This window comes from Plecotus auritus (genome assembly GCF_963455305.1).
Source record: "Plecotus auritus genome assembly, chromosome: X".
NCBI lineage: Eukaryota > Metazoa > Chordata > Mammalia > Chiroptera > Vespertilionidae > Plecotus > Plecotus auritus.
In genome coordinates this window covers 31,155,568-31,181,281 of record NC_137784.1, presented here as the reverse complement: position 1 = coordinate 31,181,281, position 25,714 = coordinate 31,155,568, and the positions used below count along the sequence as shown (strand labels likewise).

The following is a 25,714-nucleotide window of genomic DNA, read 5'->3' as shown; positions in this document are numbered from 1 at the left end:
TGTGCCAGTACCAGGCAGTTTTAAGAACAGTGGATTTCTAATATAGCTTGATATCTGATATTGTGATCACTCCAACTTTGTCCTTCTTTCTCAGGATTGCTGCAGCTCTTCAGAGTCTTATTTATTCCAGATGAATTTTTGGAGAGTTTTTTCTAGGTCTGTGAAATATGCCATTGGTATATAAATGGGGATTTCATTGAATCTATAGATTTCTTTGGGTGGTATGGACATTTTAATGATGTTGATCTACCAATCCATGAATACAGTATATTCTTCCATTTGTTAGTGTCTTCCTCTATCTCTTTTTTCAACATCCTGTAGTTTTCTGAATACAGGTCTTTTACCTCCTTAGCTAAGTTTATTCCTAGGTATCTCAATTTTTCTGTTGCAATGGTAAGTGGGATTATTTTTTAAGTTTCTCTTTCTGTGAGTTTATTATTGGTGTAAAAAAAGCCATAGATTTCTGGGTGTTAGTTTTGTATCCTGCTACATTGCCAAGTACATTTATTAAGTCTAGTAGTTGTTTGATGGAGACTCTAGGGTTTTCTATGTACACTATCATGTCATCTGTGAATAATGACAGTTTTATTTCTTTTCCAATTTGGATGCCTTTTATTTCTTCTTTTTGTCTGATTGCTATGGCTAGTACTTCCAGTACCATGTTGAACAGGAGTGGTGACACTGGGCATCCCTGTTTTTTTTCCCCTGTTCTTAGGGGAAATAGTTTTAGTTTTTGCCCATTGAGTATGATGTTGGCTGTAGGTTTGTCATGTAAGGCTTTTATTATGTTGAGGTATGATCCCTCTATTCTCACTTTGCTGAGAGTTTTTATCAAGAAGGCGTGTCAGATTTTGTTACATGTTTTTTTCTGCATCAATTGGTATGATTATGTGATTTTTGTCTCTCAATGAGTTTATGTGGTGTATCACATTTATTGATTTATGGATATTGTACCATCCTCGCATCCCCAAAATAAATCCCACTTGGTCATGGTGTATGATCTTTCTAATGTAATGCTGCATCCAAATTTCTAGAATTTTGTTGAGGATATTAGCATCTATACTCACCCTGGATATTGGCCTGTAATTCTTTTTCTTTGTAGTGTGTTATTAGGATTTTGGATTAGGTTAATGCTGCCTTCATAAAAAGAGCTTGGAAATGTTCCTTCCTCTTGAATTTTTTAGAATAGTCTGAAGAGGGTATGTTTTAGTACTTTAAATATTTGATAAAACTTCCCTGTGAAGCTATCTGGCCCAGTGCTTTTGTTTCCTGGAAGTTTTTTGATTACTGCTTGAATTCCCTCCATAGTTTTGGTCTATTAGATTATTTGATTCTTCCTGATTGATTTTTGGAAGGTCATATTCTTCCAAGATTATGTATATTAGTTCTAGATTGACCAGTTTGTTGGAATAGAGTTGTTCATAGAATTTATTTACAATCTTTGTATTTCTGTGTGGTCTATTGTTATTTTGCCTCTTTCATTTATTATTTTGTTTATCTGGGTCCTCGCTCTTCGCTTCTTGGTGATCCTGGCTAGAGGTTCATCAATCCTCTTTATCCTTTCAAATAACCAGCTCTTGGTTTCATTGATCTTTTGTATTGATTTTTTTGGTCTCTATGTTATTAATTTCCTCTCCGACCTTCATTATTTCTTTCTGTTCTCTCTAGGCTTTTCTTGTTGCTCTCTTTCTAATTCTTTAAGTTGTAGAGTTAGATAATTTATTACCAGCTTTTCTTGTTTTTTTTTTTTTTTTTTTTTTTTTTTTTTTTTTTTGAGGTAGGCTTGTAATGCTATGAACTTCTCTCTCAGGACTGCTTTTACTTGTGTCCCATAGATTTTGGATTGTTGTGTTTTCTTTGTCATTTGTTTCCAGGATGTTTTTTATTTCTTATTTGATCTCTTTAGTAATCCAATTGTTGTTGAATAACATTCTATTTAGTCTCCAAAATTTTTGAGTTCTTTTGATTGTTTTTATTGTAGTTGATTTCTAATATTATGTCATTGTGATCTGAGAAGATGCTTGATATGATTTAAATTTTCTTGAATTTGGAGAGACTTTGCCTGGTTACCAATATGTGTACTTGAGAAGAATGTACATCTGATAGTTTTGGTGACATGTTCTGAAGATGTCAATTAAGTCCATCTGATCTAGTGAGTCATTTAAGATTGCTGTTTCTTTGTTCATTTTTAATAGAGAATTTATCCAGTGATGTCAATGGGGTACTAAAGTCCACTACTATGGGAGCATTGCTATTGATCTCTCCTGTGATGTCTTCCAGAAGTTTTTTTTTTTTTACATATTTGGATGCTCCAGCATTGGGTGCATATATGTTTACCAAAGTTATATCTTCTTGTTGTATTGATCCACTTAGTATTATGAAGTGGCCTTCCTTAACTCTTATTATGGCCTTCACTTTAAGGTCTATTTTGTCATATAGAAATATTGCTACCCCAGATTTTTTTTTTCATTTCCATTTGCCTGAAATTTTTTTTCCATCCCTTCACCTTAAATCTTTGTGAGTCCCTTTTTCTGAGGTGGGTCTCTTGCAGATAGCATATATATGATTCATGCTTTCTTATCCATTCAGCCATTCAATGTCTTTTGATTGTAGCATTTAATCCATTTATATTTAAGGTTATTATTGATAGGTGTATGTTTGTAGCCATTTTTATTATTTATGCCTGTGTTCCTTCTTCCCTTTCAATTTCTTCTTTTTACATCACTCCCTATACCATTTCTTTCAGTGCTGGCATGGTAGTGATAAACTCCTTTAGCCTTTTTTTTTTTTTTTCTGAGAAGCTCCTGCTTTCCCCTTCAATTTTGAATGTTAGCTTTGCTGGATACAGTTTCTTGGATTCAGTCCCTTGCTTTGCATCACTTTTTATACATCATTCTATTCCCTTATTGCCTGATGTGTTACTGTTGAGAAATCATTTGATAATGTAATGGGAGATCCCTGGTAGGTAATTCTCAGTCTCTCTTTTGCAACCTTTAAGATTCTGTCTTTGTCATTATTATTTGCCATTATAATTACTACATGTCCTAGTGTGGGTCTTTTTGGGTTCATCTTGTTGGGGACTCTCTGTGCTTTTGTGACTTTTTTCTTCCTCAAATCAGGGAAGTTTTCCGTCATTATTTTGTCAAATAGGTTTTCTAATCCTTACTCCTCTTCTTGGACTTTTGGCACCCCTATTATATGGAAGTTACTTCATTTCTTGTTGTTCCAACGCTCCCTTAGGCTCTCCTCCTTCTTTCTAATTTTTTCCCCAATTGCTATTCATATTGGGTGTGTTTTTCTGCCATCTTCTAACTCGTTAATTCGGTCCCCAGCCTCTTGTAGTCTACTGTTGAAACCTTCCATTGTGTTTTTTATTATAGTTATATCATTCTTGATATCCTCTTGATTCTTACCTACGTTATTGATTTTCTCACCCAGCTGGTTTAGGAACTGTATGACCCTTACTCTGAATTCTTTTTCTGGCATATTGCATACCTCCATTTCATTTAGTGCTTTCTCTGGTGATGCCTCTTGTTTTCCCTTTGGGTGTTGTTTCTTTGTCTCTCCATTTTTGCTGTCACAGAAGGGTCTAGGGGCCAAGTCACATGGCGCCTGTGGCTGAAGTGGCAGGCTTGGCAAGAGGGTCTGCACTCTGGGACTCACAGGAACTTGTGGCTAGGGAGGCTGGAGTCCCAGAATCTGTGGGTCTGCAGATGAGGTAGCAGGTCTTTGGCCTGAGTGTCTGTACAGTCAGTATGGTGTTTGAAACCAATCTGGGTGGTGGTAAGGCTGTGCTCCTAATCACAGCAGCTCTCCTCTTCAAGATGGTGTGGGTTTTTCTGCCATAGCCGGATACCTCAGGAGTACTTGCAGCAGTAGCAGGGACTCCCCATCTAGTAGAGCCCAGTCTGCTAGCCCAGAGACTCCTGGAGGATCAAACTGTCACACACACACACACACACACACACACACACACACACACCACTTTCAAACACTCCCATTTTGCTGCCTCATTCACTCACACTCTCTCCCTCACTGCTGTCCTGCTGGCCACCATTTTGTCTCTCACTAGCAGTTCATTCTTGAAACATTTCTTTCTTCTCTAACTTGGCTTTATACTGTTCTTCCTCTTTCCTTTCTGGCTTCTTCTTTTCAGTATTTCATTGGTAAGCTTCTTTCCCTCCTCCAACTTAGAGGTTCTAAAACATTCTTTCCTCAAAACTTTCTTTCTCTAAATACTTTCCTCTTGATAATCCTGCTCTAGAGAAATGAACCCCAAATCATATAATTTCTCTGCTGAAATATCCAATGCCACAAACTTATGCCCTAAGATAAATATTTACCTGACCCTGGCATTCAAATTCTAAACACAGCAGTATCATAAATGTGTCCATCAACTGGCTCCAAATAAAGTTAATAAATGAATAAACCTGATTTATAGCATTTACCAAATTCTGTCATTGAAATTCTCCTACTGTGACCAACTGCCACTTAATGCAGACAGGAGAAGAGATGCTAATAGTCACCCCTCTTGCATTGGTGTGAGCTGGTTCCAATACTCCACTGCCTTTACTGCATGTCTTTTTTTTATCTCTAGCCTTATCTTTCTTTACTGAATTAGACTAAAATTATTTGCTGACTATAAATCACACATTTCTACCTATTTGCTTTATGCATTACTATTTTGTTCATGCTAGTGACTAAATTTGGAAAAGTCACACTCCACCTTTTCCTATTAAAATGTTAATCAGCTTTTCTTTTAAAAAAATCTTTATTGTTGAAAGTATTAATATATCCCTCTTTTTCCCCCATTGACCTCTTCCATCCCATCCCTTGCCCCCCAACCCAGACCTTCACCACCCTATTGCCTGTGTTTATGCGTTATGCATATATGCATAAAAAGTTCTCTTGTTGATCTCTTTCCACCCACCTACCCTCCCCTGCCTTCCCTCTGAGCTTTTCAAGGCCCAATTCCTTGCAGATTTTCCTGGTATCCTCTCTCACTTACTGTATGCTATGTTGTTCTGAGTTAATTTTTACTAATTCTAAACCTCCCTATCTTTTTATATCATAAAGATGCTAAATGTAATGAGTCCAGTAATTTGTTATTCTTCTGAGCAGTACTAAGCCCAGAGTCTTGCTTATAGCCTTAATACCTGCAGTTGAAATGAACTGATAGCTGATAAGCAGGCTGATCTATCACTTGCAACTGTTCAATATCATTTGATATATTCTGGTGGTACATTTACATTCTCTTGCTCCCCATTTTTAAAGTAATAGAACCACATTTTTTCTGAAACAGATCACCCATATGCTCAAAAAGACATTTGTTTAATCTTGTGTAGACTTGACCTACATCCAATGAATTTTTGCAGTGAACAATTGTCTTTTGTAATTAATTTAACATTATGGATTCAATTAACCATAACCTTTTGCTCTTGTGGGAAAATTTATACCAACAAATTCTTGTTCTTTATCTGCTTTGGGGATGAATAAGATAGGAAAGGAGGTTAATCCATTGACTACAACCTCTGAAGCAAAATTTATTCCCTATAATGCTGCTAATTTGTATTTTACTTGTGGCATTATTTAAACATATGTCTTTCCTTCTTTGCTTAGTTTAAGCAAATATATCAAAGAAAGAAATGCCCCTTAATTATTAAAATGATATTTGCATTTTCCCTAGAACACATCAAGGAAAGAGGGCACTTGCCAAAAATGTGGGTGAATGGGTACTCTGATAATGTATTTGTGTAACTAATTAGAGTGCAGACTTTTAGAGATTTCTCTTCCCCTCCCCAGTACTATTAACTGAATTATAGAGTAATGCACAGTGTAAGCTCTTAATTTGGCCTTTTCTTTGCCATTCTGTGAATTTTCTTTTGCAAATTTAAATCATATGGTAACTTAAGTGGTCTAGGCTATATTTATCTACATTGAATAAACTCAGCAATCAAGAAATAAACATAAAACATAATAGATATATTCTATTAAAAAACTAGGTAAGAAAATTTTGGAACAGAAAAATTCATCAATTTTGCTACTTTGATACAGCTATTAAGTGTTACACTAGAATATGACCTCAAGTGTGCAATATTCTTTGCCCAATAACACACTGCCTGACCATCCTCATAAAATATGTTTTGGACATTCACCTTGTTATTTGTTTCCTGTGGGGGGAAAAAAGGTTTATTCATTAGAGACTTGTAGTTGAAATGGCAGGAAAAGTCCTTGGGATCCAGCTGTAGACTGTCAGGATTTTCAGGTTAAGGGGTTTAATATTCTATCTTAGACGCCTTCCAGTGTGATCAAACTCTCTTTTTGAAAGGTAAATCTGTTGTTCATTTGAAAGATGGATTAGAAGAGGAAAAACTAGGACTGAGTTTGATCAGAAAATTGAGATTTTGAAGCATTCTGTAGTTTAAGCCAAGCAATTAGGAAAATTCCCTTAAAATCATAAACTTCACAATCAGAATGCACTGCTTTGAATTATTCCCCATATGGGATTTTTATTTCTTTGGCACCATCCTTTTGTACTGATAATTAAGTATTGCTATATTATCTCATAATAAATATATTCCCTATAAGGTAGTATATAAAATAACATTTCTAAGTAACAGATCATTCACTGTTTCAAGCCAAACTTAAACATGAATTATCTTACAACATTTGATATTTCTATAGTAATTACTGGATTTTTTTGTAATACCAATAAATTATCAATATAAGCAATAAAGAAAAAGATAGTATGTTTGGCAGAATTTCATAATTAGTTTTTTTTGGTTTTTTTTTTAGAATTTCATAATTAGTAATGTCATCTTTCAAAAGTAGATTATATCAGTATTTCCTATTTAAGGCTGCAAGTTTTAAAAATCATTCTAGATAAAACTCTGAAAACTGTCATTTGTGTTTAAATTATAATCCATATTTTTCTAATTGTCGTTTCCTATTTGGAGGAAAACAATAGAATCTAGAAAAAGTTTGCTTGCAATTATTTGAAAATAATTCATCTTGCAAATGATTTAGTAATCTTATGATAAAGGGGACTTAAATGATAAATCTATATAACATATATTAAAATTGTTTTCAAACTAATTTTTAGAAAAATGCCAGGAAAAAAAATATATATAATCTTCACATTTTGCCAAATACTTATATAATTGGAAAAAAGATAGATTGTTATAATATTATTTTGTGATTTTAAAAAATTCTAGGATCATATATTGATAATCAGGTGGGCATATAGTCATATAATCATATAGGAATCAAAGACATAGACATTTCCAAGCTTGACACATTTCATTCTCTAAATTCTAAATTCACAGTAGGTTGGGATAAAGTCATTTCACCTTAAGAATCATATTTATTTTTTTAATGCCAACATGTTGTTATTGATTTTGACACCCAAAATGATACCATAAGGTCTGTGAGATTCCTTGGTATTCTAGTAGTAGAAAATTGTAATTACAATGACCCTTTAGTCTGCCCTCATTTTATGTGGGGACTGCTCAGTGAAGTCACCAGTAATTTTAAAGCACACATACACACAACACACATTCATCAGTGACCATATATTAACCCCTACTTATTTTTCATTCAAGCACTAATATGCTCATATATTCATGTGGGTAGCAATATCTTTATAGTGAATTTTTTATTGTGAAACATCCATGGTTCTAACAAAACTGGGGAGCCCAAAGAAGAATCCTAAATTCAAGGCATCAAAGAATTCTTAAATACAATGCTTCCTTAGCTTCAGAATATCTTTTGCAGAGTCGTGAAGAACGCGTGGCTGCTTTTGACTTTAGGTAGTTGTAAGAAATTATCTTTAGTTTCCTTGCATCAGATTAACATATATCACTTGGTCAATTGTAAACAAAATAAAAATCTGCCTTTTCTTCCTGCTCAGCTCTTATCCCTAAGGATAAATGATGTACCATTTATAAATCCATCAATTTCTTTACTCAGAGATAGTTAGAGATTGTATCTTCCTTTTTTAAAATATATTTTTATTTCAGAGAGAAAAAGAGAGCGAGAGAGAAATACCAATGATGAGAGAGAATCATTGATCAGCTGCTTCCTGCATGCCCCATACTGGGGATCAAGCCCACAACCTGGGCATGTGCTCTGACTGGGAATTGAATCATGACCTCCTGGCTCACAGGTCAATGTTCAACCACTGAGCCACATTGGTCAGGCTAGATGATGGTTTTAGATCTTAGATGATGGTTTTTATCACCTCTTAGTCAGGTGGAAGATTAAACTCCAAAATGTGGCAAAATATCTTATTTTTCAGATAAAAATAACACATTTGGGGGTATAATTTAACGGTCACCAAAGAATAGATTCAAAATTGTTTTAGTTCTGGAATGTTCTAGGGTCCCTAATAATAAGAACAACTAAAATACAAAGCATTCCTTGAGGACCAGGTCATCATTTTCAGTTAATGTGTCAATGCCCAAAACAGAACCACATATTCCCATATCCTTGACAATACTTATCAAATATTAGTTAAATATAAAGAAATTTGTGAATCGCTCAGTGCATAGTTCACTGAAAAAGGCTAATATTCTTAATAATTGATTTCTTAATATATAGCTTCGGTGAATGCTTACATCCCATATAAGCTATTTTATTGTTATGGTAGGTTTTTGAGTTTATAGTCACATTTACCAGTTGATACTTTTGAGAAGCAGAACAAAATTAGTCATGGTCTTTTAATCTTGGCCTCATAAAAATGTAATATGCCTGGCTGAAAACTGAGGCTCATAGTGACATAGAATCCTGGCTTAGTTTTGTTTACAAGTCAACTTGATGATGAAGCTACCAATATTGTATTACTACTGCTTTTGTTTGATAAATTTATTTGCTTATTAAATTGATTTTTATGCCTTTCATGTGTGATTGGTCTAAAGTGGAAATGAAAATGATATTCATGTTTAACTATAGTATCTCTTTTAAAAATATATATATTTTATTGATTTTTTACAGAGAGTAAGGGAGAGGGATAGAGAGTTAGAAACATCAATGAAAGAGACACATTGATCAGCTGCCTCCTGCACACCTCCTACTGGGGATGTACCTGCAACCAAGGTACATGCCCTTGACTGGAATCGAACCTGGGACCTTTCAGTCCACAGGCTGATGCTCTATCCACTGAGCCAAACCGGTTAGGGTGACTATAATATCTCTTATTGCCAAATAAAATATACAAAATCCTTGAAGATGAATGCTTAAAAAGCTTTTTCTACATTATAGTTTCTCAAAAATATAAATTCAAGCTACTGTTTCACAAATATCTTAAGTAGACCTAGAAATTATGGTTTCCGTGGGCAAGAGAGATACTAAAGTTCGTACTATTTTGTTTGCTTTGAAAGAATAGTTTGAAGTTAATATTGATGCTATAGTATAAAAATGTTTAAATGGGAATATAATGTTAAGTCAGCAGTATCATTGCTTTGATTTTTGTTTAAAGTCTCATAAAACTAGATTGCTATTTGATTGACAACCTTGTCAAAGAGTGAATGAAGACTGACATTGTAATATTGAAAATGCAGCATTTACAAAACTTGAAACCCAAGTTTTCTCATGACACTGCTTCTTTTGTGGAAGATTGCATTTTATATTGTTTTTAAATAAATATGTACATTGATAAATACAGCTTAACCTAATGGTTTTTGTATATTGGCTTCCTGAATTCTATTCACCTATTTAAAGATATAGTTTAAGCATGTCCCTAGTAGCAAACATGACTGAGAATCTTTGATATAAGGAAAACTCAAAAACCAAAACATGATTGTCCCAGCAGCTGCCCTTTTTCAGAATATAAATATATGGTTTTGTGAAATGTTCATATAATAGTGCAGTGTACCGTGAGCTAAGCATTATGTTTAGTAGTTAAGAGACAATGAAGTGCTAAAATTATTTTGTTTATATATGATGCATAAGCTTTAGACTTGGTTTACCACAAATATTATTTTAGCCCAAATATTTTATTGGCAAATAAGTCTTCAGTTTCTTTCAAAGTATTTTTAATATTATGATTTGATTATTTTCCCATGTTTGTTATTTAAATTTACATCTTGAACTATCCACTTGTAAAATCAATATAGCAATAATGAGAACAATTCCAAGAAAGTGATATTTGTTTAATATTTCAACACATTCTCAGTCACCTATTGGTGGTATTGGGAAGAGGAAGTAAAACTCATTAGACTTTTATGTCCCACTGTCACACCTCTACCTCCACATATCAGAGCTTTTTAGCATAAAATTTTGTAACTTTTCCCTTTCTGATCCTGCCCATTTATTTCTTTGTGATTTATTCCTATTTCTCATCACTGTAGAAAGTGTCTAAATTAGGTATTTAAAATCTAAGTTCCACTTTGAAAAGAAATATTCCTATGCTGTTTCACTAAATAACTCAAATTTAGAGAAGCTGTTAATTTTTCCCCTGCAAATTGTATTTGCAAATGAAAGTTATTCCTATGTAAATAACAGCTTAAATATCTCCATGGTGCTTTGACTTTAAGACATTTCCTTAAAAAGAGATGTTACTGCCACCCTTATAAAACATGAGCCTTCATTTACTGTTTCCTTTCATCTGTTGAAATAATTACTTTTCTTTTCTGCCTTCAATAGTTTGTTCTGGTCATTAACATTTCTGTAAAATTAAGTTTGAAAGGTGCTTTTAATGTTCAGAAAGACTGCAGTGCACATTTGGCTGTTAAAATCAACCTACTTAAGTCTGAACTAATGTTTAACACACAGCTATTTGAAATAGTTCACTGCTCAGTTGAATGGTGTTGCCAAGGGCAATAATCATATTACTTTGTATCATATTTTGTGGGGGGGGTTGTTATTTCAGTAATAAAGATAATGGCGTTTCTGAACACAGTGGTTCAAATCCTTTACATAGTACTTACCCTCTAACAAGCTACAAACTATGATTTCAGTGGAAATGGTAAGTAGGAGGAATTAGCTTAGTTCATTTTATGGAACTATTAGCTAAGTTCTATTTTTTTTCATTGAGAAAAGAAACTATATTCATGATATTATTATTTATAAGTGTGTATGTATGTGTCTGTGCATATGTACATACAAATGACGATACATTTATGTGTATGTGATGAGTATAAGCTCATGAAACAGGGATGTTTTGTATATGAAATTTAGAGAAATAATTCTTATTATATTATTACCTTGTACAAAATAAAGTGGAGTAAAACATTGTCAAGAAATAATCATTGTGGCCCGGACGGTGTGGCTAAGTGGTTGAGCATCAACACATGAACCAAGAGGTCATCAGTTCAATTCCCGGTCAGAGCACGTGCTTGGGTTGTGAGTTTAATCCTCAGCAGGGGGCATGCAGTCAACCAACTGAGCCATACCAGCTGAGCAGGAGCAAAAGCTTAAATTAAGTATGTTCACAAAAGAATCAAAGATAGCAAACATAGACAACTCTTTCAATGATATTTGCTACAGAAGTTAAGTAGTGGGATAATTGGGGGATATGGTTTAATGAAAGGTCCTTTCAAAGACAAGAGAACTTTAAAAGCTCACTTCATAATAGGAGACAAGAGTTGAAATTGTGGAGAGCTAGAGTTTGAAGAATTGAGAATCCTAAAGGCATTTCTTTATTTATGCCACATACATACCATGTGTGCTTCATGTATATTTCTCCAAATAATAATTCAGAGAATCTTCTCATAATTTTCAAGGAAAGTACAAGCTAAGATAACTAGGTCCATACATGGCTATGTACAAGAGTAAGTTATTTGTATCTCAGAATTTGATAGTCATATCATAAGAAGCAAAACTTTATAGGCATACACAGGAGACTTTATAGTAATATACAGGAGAAACCATGAATAGAAGAAATTGGAATTCCTTTCATTCCTTCTATAATCACAAAAACATACCACTAACTGCTTTCTAACATTATGCTACCATATAAAGCTTGGTCATGGGCTTTTGGGGAAGGGTAGAAGAGAGGAAAGCAGAAGGGAAAAGAGGCAGATAAATTAACCACTTGTAAGTTAGATTACAGAATTGAAATAAATAAAATGTGCATCTTGTCTCTCTTTCCTCTTCCACGAAACTGGAGAACAGAGAGCAATACCCGGAGTTCCTTGAATAGTAAGTAGGAGAGTAGAGATGCACATGCACGTATGGATTTAAATAGCAAGCTGCTGCCCATTAGGTTGTGAGTGCTTGGTAATGATTATATCACAGCTCATACATCTTCAACCTGCAGAGACCAAGCCACTAGCAGTCAGTGCTGGTGTCATGGTTATCATCATGATAAAAAGGCAGCCAAACTAATTACTTTAAGTGATGGATGAGGATATAGATGGAAACAGCGTGTCCAAATTAGTCTGATGAAAATTATAAATGATTTCATGATAAAAGAAAAGCATCTAAAGTGCTCACAGTAGTCTTGGTTAAGTGTTTACAATCCTCTTATAAATACTTGTAAGTAACATTTTTTTTAGTATCTCATGTGCCAATTGTGACACACCATGGTGGCTATTGAATTGGGAAACCCTTTTTATTTAGTGAACAGGAGCTGAGGACAAATTTACTAGTAAGACTAATGCATTAAATATTTTCCTCCAGAAATAATTTTTTAAATATTTGTATTGATTTCAGAGAGAAAGGGAGAGGGAGAGAGAGATAGAGACATCAATGACGAAAGACAATCATTAATCAGCTGCCTCCTGCAGGCCCTGACCAGGAATTGAATCCCAACCTCCTGGTCGATATAGGTCGACACTCAACCACTGAGCCATGCCAGCCAGGCCAGAAATAATTTGTTTTCAGCATCCTTGCCATTAATGAGGGGTTGAAAAAATTTTTTTCAGACAATGTCACCAAAATCTAATGCCAACATAGAAACATTTCTCTGGAGGTTTAAATGGAAAAATACTTGTGTGCTTTGACACTTTTAAATGAAAATTAAAAGATTCAAATAAACTAATGAAGTGGAGCCACTCATGGATACAAAGAACAGACTGACAGCTGTCAGAGGAGAGGGGGGATGGAGGATTGATGAGAAGGGCGAAGGGATTAAGCAAAGAAAGAAAAAGGAAGATCATGGACACAGGCAAGAGTATGGAGATTGCCAGAGGGAAAGGGGAGTGGGGGGAGGTAGAAGTGGGTAAAGGGGGGATAATTGGTGATGGAAAGAGACTTAACTTGGGGTGGTGAACACACAGTACAATATACGGATGATGTATTGTAGAATTGTATATCTGAAACCTATATAATTTTTTAACCAATGTCACCCCAATAAATTCAAAAAGATTCATTTTATTTAGTTATTATTTATTTATTTATTTATTTATTTATTTATTTATTTATTTTTAATCCTCACCCCAGAATATTTTTCTGTTGATCTTTTAGAGAGAGTGGAAGAGAGAGGGAAAGACAGAGAGAAACATCAATGTGAGAGAAACACATCTATTGGTTGCCTCCTGCATGCCCCCTGACCAAGGGCCCAGCCAGGGAGGAGCTTGCAACCAAGGTACATGCCCTTGGCTGGAATTAAACCCGAGACCTTTCACTCCACAGGCCAATGCTCTATCCACTGAGCCAAACCGGCTAGGGCAAAAGATTCATTTTACTCTGCTGGGGCTAGAGGAGGTGTTAAAGTTTATATTTTACTAAGTAAAATAAATGGAGATACACTGGCTAGAATGTGACATATAACAAATAATATTTTTTGTTCCTAAGCATCTAACTTTCATGGACCATAATACTTGAGACCCCACTCAGTGGAGTTGAATTTGCTTTTACATACATGCCTTGTCACAATTGTTGAACTACAATGATTCTGAATTTTTGTAGGAAAGTATTTGTGAATGAAGCATGAAAGGTGGGGTAGAACTATGGAGGTTTTTGAGGGCCTATTAGTTTGTTCACAGGGAATTAAATTAATTTGGGGCAATTTAATAGTATTTTCTCCAAAATGTAATAGTGTAGGGAAACACTAAAGTTATGGTTACTATATCTTTTCTCATGCTGTTGAGCATCATTATTCTGAACTCTGTATCAGATAAATTTGTTATCTCCATTTCATTTATCTCTTCTTCTGGAGAATTCTCTTGTTCTTTCATTTGGGGGTTGTTTCTTTGCCTCCTCATTTTGGCTGCCTGTTTGAGTTTGTGACTATGTATTAAGAAGATCTGCTATGCCTCTCAATGTCTAGTGCAGGACAGTGTCAAACACTGTTTCTGACTTATTAGATCAGGCAAAAATTCAAAACCTCCAAAGACTGCCTCTGTCTACAGACTGGTAGGATTTTGTCTTGAATTGCCCTCAAACAATCTTCCACAGGTGTGGCAAGAGTTTTTTTTTGTTTGTTTTTTGTTTTGTTTTTCCAACCAGGTGGGGCAATTGCTTCTGCCTGGAGGCTTTGTTAATCTCAGTCTCTTAATGGGCCTGAGCAACTCTGCACTGCACTATGGGGCAAGGTGTGGTCCAATAGGGTGGGTCAACTGTCTTACCACCAGGCAAAGTTACCTGCATAGCAAATGTCTGCATGAGAAAGATGACCTCCACAGCCTGAGGGAATGATTCAGCACAGGAAACCAGAGTGTCTGCCTTCTGAGCTCTAACCTCAGAGCCCCTGATCCTGACTTCTGCTCACACAGCTCCAGTCCACTCTGTCCTCCCTCTGTTAGAGCACAAGGTGGGTGGATCCACACAGGGAATTTTGTACGTTGGCCCTTTAAGAGGGTGCCTGAATTTCCAGCCTTCTCACCAGTCAGACAGCAACTCTGCTGCTGTTCACAGCCAGATGTTACATGGGTACCCTTCTCAGTTCTGGTGCTCTCTGCTGGGGGGCCCAGCAGCTCTCAGTGGCTATGCCCCACAGCTGAGCTATTGCTCTGTAATTTCAGTTGCTGTGTGTGGGAGCCCAGCCAGTCCTTTCCCACCTCTGCTGCTCCTACCAGTCTCTATGTGGTTTCCGCTTTCTGTCCATGGTTATCAGGGTTTTCTCCAATGAGTCTTTAGTTGATTATTCAGGAAGTTTTTCTGTATTTTAGTTGTAATTCCAGTTTGGTTCTGGGAGCATGTCCATGAAGCATCCACCTACTCCACTGCCATTTTTAACCTCCAACACTAAAGTTATGGACTCCAGCTAACTATCCAAGTGTAAGGTGGTTGGAACAGGAGATATTTTAAAGATAGTATTAAGAAGACTTGTCTACAAATTATATATGAGAGAAGAAAAAGGGAGGGAAAAGTCCAAGTGATTAGGAGGGTCAAGCCTTGGTAAGTGATGGTGAAAATCACAAAAATAAGAATCACAATATAAAGCCATATTTGGTTGAGGCCTTTGGTTAGAGTATAAGTGACCTTAATAAAATGATAAGCTTACTTACTCAATAGTTTCATGCAAGAATGGAATATTCCAGTGAAAGTATCCAGTAGGATGTGTAAAGTGCAAGAATGGAATTCAGAGTAAAAGTAATTGCTAAAATCACAGATTAGAGTAGGCTCTACTTATTTTTTCTCTTTCAAAGAAAAACAAATATGTTACTATACCTTTTCTTTCTTCAATATTGTGTACATTTTTAATAGGGAGGAATTATTAATATTTATGAGAATTTTAAGAGGTTCCAGCATTCTGACAGACATTTAACATAACAGCAAAACTTCAATATAACAGACTAATTCAGGTGAAGGGTTGTCCATTATATAATAAAGTAGGTTTTCCTAATGCATATGCTAAAAAATTGACAAATTAGTTTACCTATTTTTACTTATGTAGACACATTTATGTAATTAAAATTAAGTATGTATAAAAAGTTTAATTTCACAGAAATGTTTTCTGTATCTATTACTGTGATTTTAAATTTATACTGAATAGGTCTAGAAAATGCATGTATTCACCACTCACTGCAAGTAAACAAATGCACAGGGCTGGGGTGTGGCTCAGCACAGGTGGGAACACTGACTGGCACATGTTAAAATTGCTGCAGAGCCCTGGCCAGTTTTTCTCAGTGGTTAGAGGGTTGGCCCACAGACCAAAGTTTTTCAGGTTCATTTCCTGGTCTAGAGCACATACCTCAGTTGTAGGTTTTGATCCCAGCCCCCTTTTGGGGCAAGAGTAAGAGGCAGCCCATCCATGAGTCTCTCTCACATCAATGTTTCTCTCTCTCTCTCTCTCTCTCTCTCTCTCTTTACCTCTCCATCCTCCCTCTCTTCCACTCTGTCTGAAAATCAATGGGAAAAAATATCCTAGGCAAGGATTGAAAAAAAAAATAAATAAACTGCTGTGGAAAGTCATGCCCTGGGATAACAGAACCAATTACTGAGTGCCATGTGTTGTGATCACATGCTAATTATTCACTGAACATTGTTTAGGAGTGGTGACTCTTAGATTTAAATATGTAGACTAGAGTTTAGATGTGTAATATTATTTATGTTGAAGAAATTACTACAGTGTTTTTTCCAACATATGGCCTATTCGTTAAAACTTGTTAAAATAACAGTGAATTAATAAAAAAATTAATCTGCTAATTTAATTATAATCAAATCTTGATTAAAAGAATTTTAAAATTAACAGTATGTTAACACATGACATATGGACCAGAAGCCATTAAATCTGAAGTCCTTTAAATCAAGGTTTGCAAAGTTGAGGGTTTACTGAATTGAAAAAATAAAAGCAGCTGGATAAGAAGTAGTTGTTAGAGGTTTTATATTTCATAATCATACCTGTATTACTTAAAAAATAACAATTGGCAACCTCTAGTAAATTTTGAGGAAAGGTGCCAGTTAAGGAGAAACCAAGATAGCAGCATAGGTAAACACCTAAACTGCTGCCTCACACAACAATTTCAAAACTACAACTAAAAGACAAAATGGACATCATCCAGAACCACAGGAAGGTGGGCTGAATGGAAATTCTACAACTAGAAGGAAAGAGAAAAGCATATTGAGACTCAGAGGAGCTGCATAAGACAGAGGTACAGAGGCACGTGCACGGAGAGGGCTGGCAACTGAGTACGCAGCTGGCTTTCTCAATCGGGAGGGAGAAAAGCTCCAGACTGCTCTGAACTCCAGTTCCGGGCGAGACTCTGGGGACCCAGACTCATTTGTGGAGAAACTGGACTGTCTGGCAGTGGGTGAAACACAAGGGCGGCTTTCTCTCAGAGGTGCTTGGAGTGATTACCATGGGACACTGAGAACCAGGGGCCACTTAGGGTAGGGCTGATGGGAAGCCATCGCTGTTTGCTCTGCCCTGATTTCCCGCCCCATGAAGCCATTGCTGTTTGCTCCGCCCTGAGACTCCTCCCCATCCAAGCTGAGCTCAGAGGCTTTTGCAAGTCTTGTCACATAAGGGTGTCTCCAGCACAGAAGTTCTCCCAGCGTAGACACAGCTGATCCTCACAGCCAATTGGCCTGGAGGTCAATTCCTCCCAGTGATACCAACAACTATCAAGGCTTAACTACAACAAGACTGTGAACACAGCCCACAAAGGAGTGCACCAAGAGTGACCACCTCAGGTAACTGGGGAGGCTGAGCCACTGGGCCCTATAAGACACCTACCACACAAAGCCACTCTATCAACTCAGGGAAGCAGCAAAAATGCGGAGACAAAGAAACAGGTCACAAATGAAAGAAATGGAGGAAAGCAAACAACTGGATATAGAGTTCAAAACCATGGTTATAAGGTTTTTCAAGAATTTTCTAGAAAAGGCCGAGAAATTTAGTGAGACCCTCAAGGATATGAAAAAGGACCAACTAGAAATTAAGCATACACTGACTGAAATAAAAAATAATATACAGAGATCCAACAGCAGACTAGAGGATCGCAAGAATCAAGTCAAAGATTTGAAATACAAAGAAGCGAAAACAAGCCAACCGAAAAAGCAGAAAAAAGAATCCAAAAATATGAAGATAGTGTAAGGATCCTCTGGGACAACTTCAAGCATATCAACATCCAAATTATGGGGGTGTCAGAAGAAGAGAGAGAGCAAAATACTGAAAACCTATTTGAAGAAATAATGACAGAAAACTTCCCCCACCTGGTGAAAGAAATAGACTTACAAGTCCAGGAAGTGCAGAGAACCCCAAACAAAAGGCATCCAAAGAGGACCACACCAAGACACATCATAATTAAAATGCCAAGAGCAAAAGACAAAGAGAGAATATTAAAATCACCAAGAGAAAAACAGGTAGTTACCTACAAGGGAGCACCCATACAACTGTCAGCTGATTTCTCAACAGAAACTATGCAGGCCAGACGGGAGTGACATGAAATATTCCAAGTGATGAACAGCAAGAACCTACAACCTAGATTACTCTACCCAGCAAAGCTATCATTCAGAATTGAAGGTCAGATAAAGAGCTTCACAGATAAAAGAAAGCTAAAGGAGTTCATCGCCACCAAACCAGTATTATATGAAATGCTGAAAGGTATTCTTTAAGAACAGGAAGAAGAAGAAAAGGTAAAGATAAAAATTATAAACAACAAATACATATCTATCAACAAGTGAATCTAAAAATCAAGTGAATAAAAAAATCTGATGAACAGAATAAATTGGTGAATATAATAGATCAGGAGCATAGAAAGGGAGTGGACTGACAGTTCTCAGGGGGAAAGGGGTGTGGGGGTGTGGTAAGAGACTGGACAAAAATCGTACACCTATGGATGAGGATAGTTGGGGGGGGGGCGTTAAGGGCAGAGGTTGGGGTGGGAACCAGGTGAAGGGGAGCTATGGGGGAGAAAAAGTGGAACAATTGTAATAATCTGAAAAACAATGATTTATTAAAAAATAAATGAAAAGAAAGGTGCCATTTAATAAAATTGATTGCTGAAATGCATTTAAGAGAATAAACTCTGGGTTAAAGCAAGGATAAAGAAGGTACCCTTGCCGAAACCGGTTTGGCTCAGTGGATAGAGCGTCGGCCTGCGGACTGAAGGGTCCCGGGTTCGATTCCGGTCAAGGGCATGTACATTGGTTGCGGGCACATCCCCAGTGGGGGATGTGCAGGAGGCAGCTGATCGATGTTTCTCTCTCATCGATGTTTCTGGCTCTCTATCCCTCTCCCTTCCTCCCTGTGAAATATCAATAAAATATGTTTAAAAAAAAAAAAAAAAGAAGAAGGTACCCTTTTGCTATATCTTAAACTAGAGGCCCAGTGCATGACATTTATGCCCTCGGTGCGGGGTGGGGGGGGGGCCTCAGCCCAGACTATTGCCTTTCTCAGTACAGGAGCCTTCAGGGAGCGGGCCTAAGATGGCAGTAGGACATTATTAGTGCTGCCGTGCAAGCAGAAGAAGCTCCCGCCACCACCGCTGTACTCGCCAGCCTTGTCAGCTATCAGCCTGGCTTTTGGCTGAGCAGTGCTCCCCTTGTGGGAGTGCACTGATAACCAGGGGGCAGCTCTTGTGTTAGGTGTCTGCCCCCTGTTGGTCAGTGCATGTCATAGTGACCGGTTGTTTCGCCATTCGGTCTATTTGCATATTACACTTTTATTATATAGGATGGTAAAAGACAAAACACACACATGCACACACACTTCCTTTACACAAATATGGAAATCAAATTTATCAGGACTGAATAGAAGGCAGCAGATAACAGTGAGAAATTTAATTTGTATTTATTCCTAAGATTTTTCAAAATATTGAAGAAGCCTTAAAACAAAAGCATATGTTCCCAAATTTCAACTCAAAAATACTGAATTTAGGATGCAACTGTCTTGGATTCTAATTTAAACCCTAATTTACTCTACCATGAGGAATGCATAAAACATTTTTTCCTATTTGGGCTCATTAGAACCTTCCATAAACATATATAGAACATTTAGTATGTAAAATGTTATTTTTCTTAGCTAAGTAATCATCATCAAACAATACCCTATATAGAAAGAGTTAAACCTTTGTTGAAGGGAAAATGCATTTACTGGCCTCATTTTGGTAAACATAATAATATTGTCAATTGGTAGCCAGATTATCCATGATCACACTAGCATACAGATTACATTGCACATAAAATCTTTTTTATAGCCAAAACCGGTTTAGCTCAGTGGATAGAGCGTCAGCCTGCCGACTGAAGGGTCCCAGGTTCAATTCCGGTCAAGGGCATGTACCTTGGTTGCGGGCACATCCCCAGTAGGGGGTGTGCAGGAGGCAGCTGATGTTTCTCTCTCATTGATGTTTCTGACTCTCTATCTCTTTCCCTTCCTCTCTGTAAAAAATCAATAAAATATATTTTTTAAAAAAATCTTTTTTATAAAAAAAATAGAATTACTATATTTTTATTTTTCAATTTTTATTGAATTTATTGGGGTGACATTGCTTAATAAAATTATATAATTATATTACAAAAAGAATTCCTGTGAAAAATCAAGGAAATAAAAAAAATGAGCTTTGATATACAATAAGTATTCTGATTCTAGCTCTTAAAGTTATTTAAATAAGTGCTGTGGGAAGCCATTGCCTTTATAAGGCTTTTAAGATGTTTACAGCAAAACATTTTTCCCTGTGATTGTATTTTTTAAAGTACTAAAATATCATGGAGAAATATTTTTCCACCAATTTTATGGCTCCCTAGATGCATTTTCTACAATCCTTGTATCTGCTTGTACACAAACAGTATTGCAAAAAGATACCATGCATTTCAAACAGTATATACAGCTTTGACAAGGTATACAGAATGTGCCAATGGGAATGTCATTATCATAAGTGTAATGCAGTTTTAAGCCACTCTTTTATTAAAGTGGACCTCAGCAATTTGTTTTTGTTTTATATTTCTATTTTATTAAGGGTTTTTTACACCTATGTAAAAATACCACTTTTTCACTTTAATGGGTAACATGGGGCATATTTATGCAGTCAAAGCAGGGAAAGACATAATAGCAGAAATGTTCTTTATAACATGTTTTATTCCATTGAAAAGTAAATAAGAAATTATTATGTGGGACTTGAAAATGCAGCCTCTATATACATTAGGTTTTGGAAGGGCTTACAAAGTTTACAAAGCTATGATATGTCATTAATAAAATTTTACTAACCACGGAATCCATATTTAGGCAAATGGGAGAAGATATAGCATATGCTATAAGTATACAGATAAGAAAATATCTCCTGGGAAATTTTATCTGAGGCATTAAAGCAATATACAACCCTGTCTGATATTGTCTAGTGTCCACTATCTTTTAACTAAAGATAAGATGGAATCTATTGTCCGTAATCAGGAACAGGATATAATTTCAATGTTGTACAAAAAAATTATGATACTTTCACATGGCAACTGAATAATGGCTGGGAGGTGACAATGGACAGAGAGGCAGTGAGCAAATAATTTTCCCTAATGATCAATTCAGATTAGGAAAATGACAAGCTCTAAGGGAAGTGCTATATACAGTTGCTGAAAGGATGGAGGCATATTATTTCAATCATCTAAAGCAAACATGAAGACAGCTACAGACAAATGCAGAAATGGCTAATATATTCTACTAAACTGAATATAACTTAATTGGAATCAAATGTTATAATGTTGATCCTTAAAACACTCTATCCAAGTAAGTGAATCATAAAAATAGAACAATTTCATTGAATTAGAATCTAGGATAGCAAGTTTGGGGGATTTTGGTCAAATCCAATTACAAGATTTCAGCATTGTAAGATATTAGATAATAGTACTTAATTTTCTCATTTCCATTTTTTCCCAATACAGTGTTTCTTTGACTTGCCTCATAATATTTAATCATTCATAGAAGTAGAAAACATTAGACAACTGCATTTAATATTAGTTGTTGATTTTTGTTGGGTTTTGTGCAAAGTAAATCTGAAAAAGTTTTTCCCCTAAAGAAATATCATTGACTATGAGTATATATAAAGATAGGATCAGATAGGGAAAGAAAAGGGGAGAAAATCAGAAACAACTAATCACTGAATGTTAAAAACTGAGAAGTTACCTGTGCAGTTCCGATAGGTTTGGGCAGTTAGAGTAATTTAGACAACCCAAGTAATATTTTCTTTCTTGTTTCAAGCTTTGAAATTATATAGATAAATAGATAGATATAGATATAGATATAGATATAGACATATATAGATATATAGATACATAGAGATACATATAGATACATAGATATAGACAAATAGATAATAATTCTTACTTTTATATTTAGTGAATATAATAGATTCTTCATTCCAACTAAAGCTCTTAGGATATAGAAAATGAAAAAAATATCCTCAAGAACTAGAGTTATTAGTAAAAGTGAAAAGTATCTGCAGTGCCTTTGCTTCAACATTTGCCATTCCATATGGATCCATAAATATTGGTAACAAATAGTAGGTGAACAAATTTCAACATTAATAAAATAAGCAAATTTGAGATAGATTTTTTCCTGTGTTTTTTTTTAATCTCAGTAGAAAACAGACTTATCTTGAATGTGCAGTTCTCAACAGGAATAAAAATGTAACCTAAATTAAATTTAAGGAGAAAAATGTGACTGAAATAACATAAGCCTAAAAACTTCTAACTACCTTGAAACTAAACTGAGAAATTTCAGGTACAAAATTGTAGGTTTGTTTTTTTTGTCTGATTATCAGGAAAACAAAATACAATACTATAAAAACCTTACTTAATATTTGGTACATTAACCAAATCCTTTCCATCAATTTAACATAATATATTAGAAGAAGAAAAAAAGAAATTCGCCCAGGCCAATTTGTCCAGTGGTTAGTGTCAGCCCAAGGACTGAAGGGTCTTGGATTCAATTCCCAGTCAAGAGCACATACCTCGGTTGTAGGTTCCCTAGCCACAGGGGGAAGAAGGGGAAGGGGGCCATGCAGGAGACAGTTAATGTGTCTCTCTCACATTGATGTTTTTCTCTTTCACTCTTTCTCTCTCCCTCCTCCCTCCCTTCCACTCTTTCTAGAAATCAATGGAAAAAAATATCCTTGGGTGAGGTTTTAAAATTTAAAAATAAAGAAATTTCATAGGCAAATCTTCAAATTAGTTTACATTCAATGAAATACTCTGTCTAAAACACTGCATTCCTAGAAAGGTAGCTTAACTTCAGATTCAATTTTTATTGAGGGTCTACTAAGGACAGTGATAGGAGCTTCAACTTTATTTTTCTCATTTAAACCTGCCACAAAAACTTTGGGTAATTTTTCCTATTCTTCAAATAGGGACATTGAAGTTTAGAGATGTAATATCCCAAGACACAGGGATACTCAGTCCTGCTCAGACTCATCTTTTCAGGGGGAAAATCCTATATAATAAAAGCCTACGTGGAGTCACGCCCTCACACAATGCCCTGGTGCAATGCCGTCACAAGATGGTCGCCACAAGATGGCCGCATGCACAGCGGAGACAGGGCCAGGTGGCCGCTCCATGCGGTGAGGTCTGGGGGTACTGCATCTCCACGCGGCTCCAAGAAGGCCAGTCCCGGCATCTCCACCGCCTCACATGGAGGAGGTGGGTCCCGGCAGAGGAGGTGGGTCGTGGCAGGGGAGGGCAGTTGGGTGTAATCCGGCCAGCAGGATAGGGCAGTTTGGGGGCGATTGGGCCGGCAGGGGAGGGCAGTCGGGGGTGATCAGGCTGGAAGGCAGGCAAGAGGTTAGGAGCCAGCGGTCTTGGATTGTGAGAGGGATGTCCCAGACTGGAGAGGGTGCAGACTGGGCTGAGGGACTCCCCCGCATGCACAAATTTTTTGCACTGGACCTCTAGTATTGAAATAAGAAAATGGGTGTATTCGGTGATTAACTCTTGAATAATTATTGAAGTTAAACTGAATGATACATTCAGGAGAACTTTATAATTGACAGACTTTTTGAAATTGTTTCTTTTTGTCATATAGACAAACTGTATTTGTCTAATCTAATTATTAGAGGAAATCATTACCTGTATAATCTCATGTGTGTTAATATTTTGTTTTCTAATTCTGTGTTACAAATAAGTTCCATTACACATTTTTTCCTGATGCAATGTAAATTGTTTTTCAGAATCTCTAGGTATGTAGAACAAGTTAGTTGATGTGTCTCTTTAATGTTATGCAATTTATTAAAGTGGTGAAGATATATACTTAAAATTAGATATAATTTTTAATTTATTTTGAATTTGTAAAGACAACTAGTTAATAATATATTGTTATAAGAATGAATATTAAAATTTGACTTTTATGTAATAGCTCAGTGGTTTCTCAAACTGTGGTCCTCACATCAGCAACATCAACCATCAATTTGGCACTTAAAAATTCCAGTTGCCAAGTCCTACCCTAGTCCTATTGAATCACACAAACTTTGGAAGTTGAGGACATCCTATATAATAAAAACCTAATATGCAAATTGACCGAACTGTGGAACGACCGGTCGCTATGACATGCACTGACCACCAGGGGGCAGACACTCAATGCAGGAGCTGCCCCCTGGTGGTCAGTGCACTCCCACAGGGGGAGCTCTGCTCAGCCAGAAGCCAGGCTCAAGGCTGGCAAGTGCAGCAGTGGTGGCAGGAGCCTATCCCACCTCCACAGCAGTGCTAAGGACCCCTCGGGGGATGTCCTGGACTGCGAGAGGGCACAGGCTGGGCTGAGGGACTGCCCCACCCCCGTGCACGAATGTCATGAGGGACCGCCCCCCCCCCCCCATGCACGAATGTCATGCACTGGGCCCCTAGTTTTTTATAAAAGACCTACGACCTACGTCACATTCTGATGCATAACAAAATTAAGAACCATTGCTGTTAAGGTGATGGATTAACAACTTGTTCCTTTGTACCTTACATTGATCTTCTCTATTAAGATGTGTTAATTAAGCAAAGAAGCAGTTATTTTAAAGTTAGCACCTGAATTTCCCAGTCAGAGCAGTAATTTTTTCTTCCTGATTTGAGCCAGATTAAGAAGAAAGGTTTCTTCCCTTGTTGATGGAATGGATTGCATATTTCCTGGCAGGGAAGCAAAATGAAAAATCTGCTTTACAGCCTCTGCAGTCAGCCAAATGACTAAACACCTAAGAAATTTAAAAGTAGGGTTATATTGGCACCCTGAGGACATTTTACAGATAAGTCAGGGTAACAAAACATTATCACCTGGAAGGGTCAGGTAATTGATGTAAATGTGTGCCCTCCCTTCCCATCATTCCTAGACACATCTCTTTAAAGATCAGCATCTTTCCCACTTTTACTTCTGTGCCTCTTGTTTCCCAATTTCTGAAGAGAGTTACATGATTACTCTCCACTCATATGATGTTTTCTTCTCTACTACCTTTTTCAGAGGTAGGCAGGCTGGTGTTCTGGAGAAGAGACTTTTACATGCCTTTAGTATTATTTGGCTTTTTATATTAGAAATTCTTGTCTGTCTTGCAGTTTTAAGATTAAATTATGCTCTCTGTAGGAAACATTTATATTCTAGATCCTCAGCTTTTTTCTACTTCAATTCTCTGGAAAATATAGTGTACTTTAATAATAATCAGTCAAATTTGCTTTATCTTCGATACACATGACCTCAAAGATGTTGGAAAAGTATGTGTGTGGGCCAGAAAGATTTATAGCTTACTATTTTTTTTCATTCAAAGTACTATTGATACCATTGTAATTTAACCCAGTTATTAATTTACTGGAAAGAGAAAAGAGAAGGCCAAAAATTCTAGTTATTTGTACAGCTTTGCCAGGAAGCTGCCGTATAGATGCATGCCCAGTAAAATCTGGGTGAAATAGGGAAGGTATTTGTCAGTCTCACCAGGGAATA

The 25,714-nt window shown here is 36.3% G+C and overlaps 1 protein-coding gene across 1 annotated transcript in view; it reads left to right on the top strand.

Annotated features, from left to right (window-relative positions):
* DACH2 (dachshund family transcription factor 2) overlaps positions 1–25,714 on the top strand; it is a gene marked incomplete at its 3' end in the record, with an annotated part of 454,016 nt that overhangs the window by 410,575 nt on the left and 17,727 nt on the right. The window lies entirely within an intron of this gene.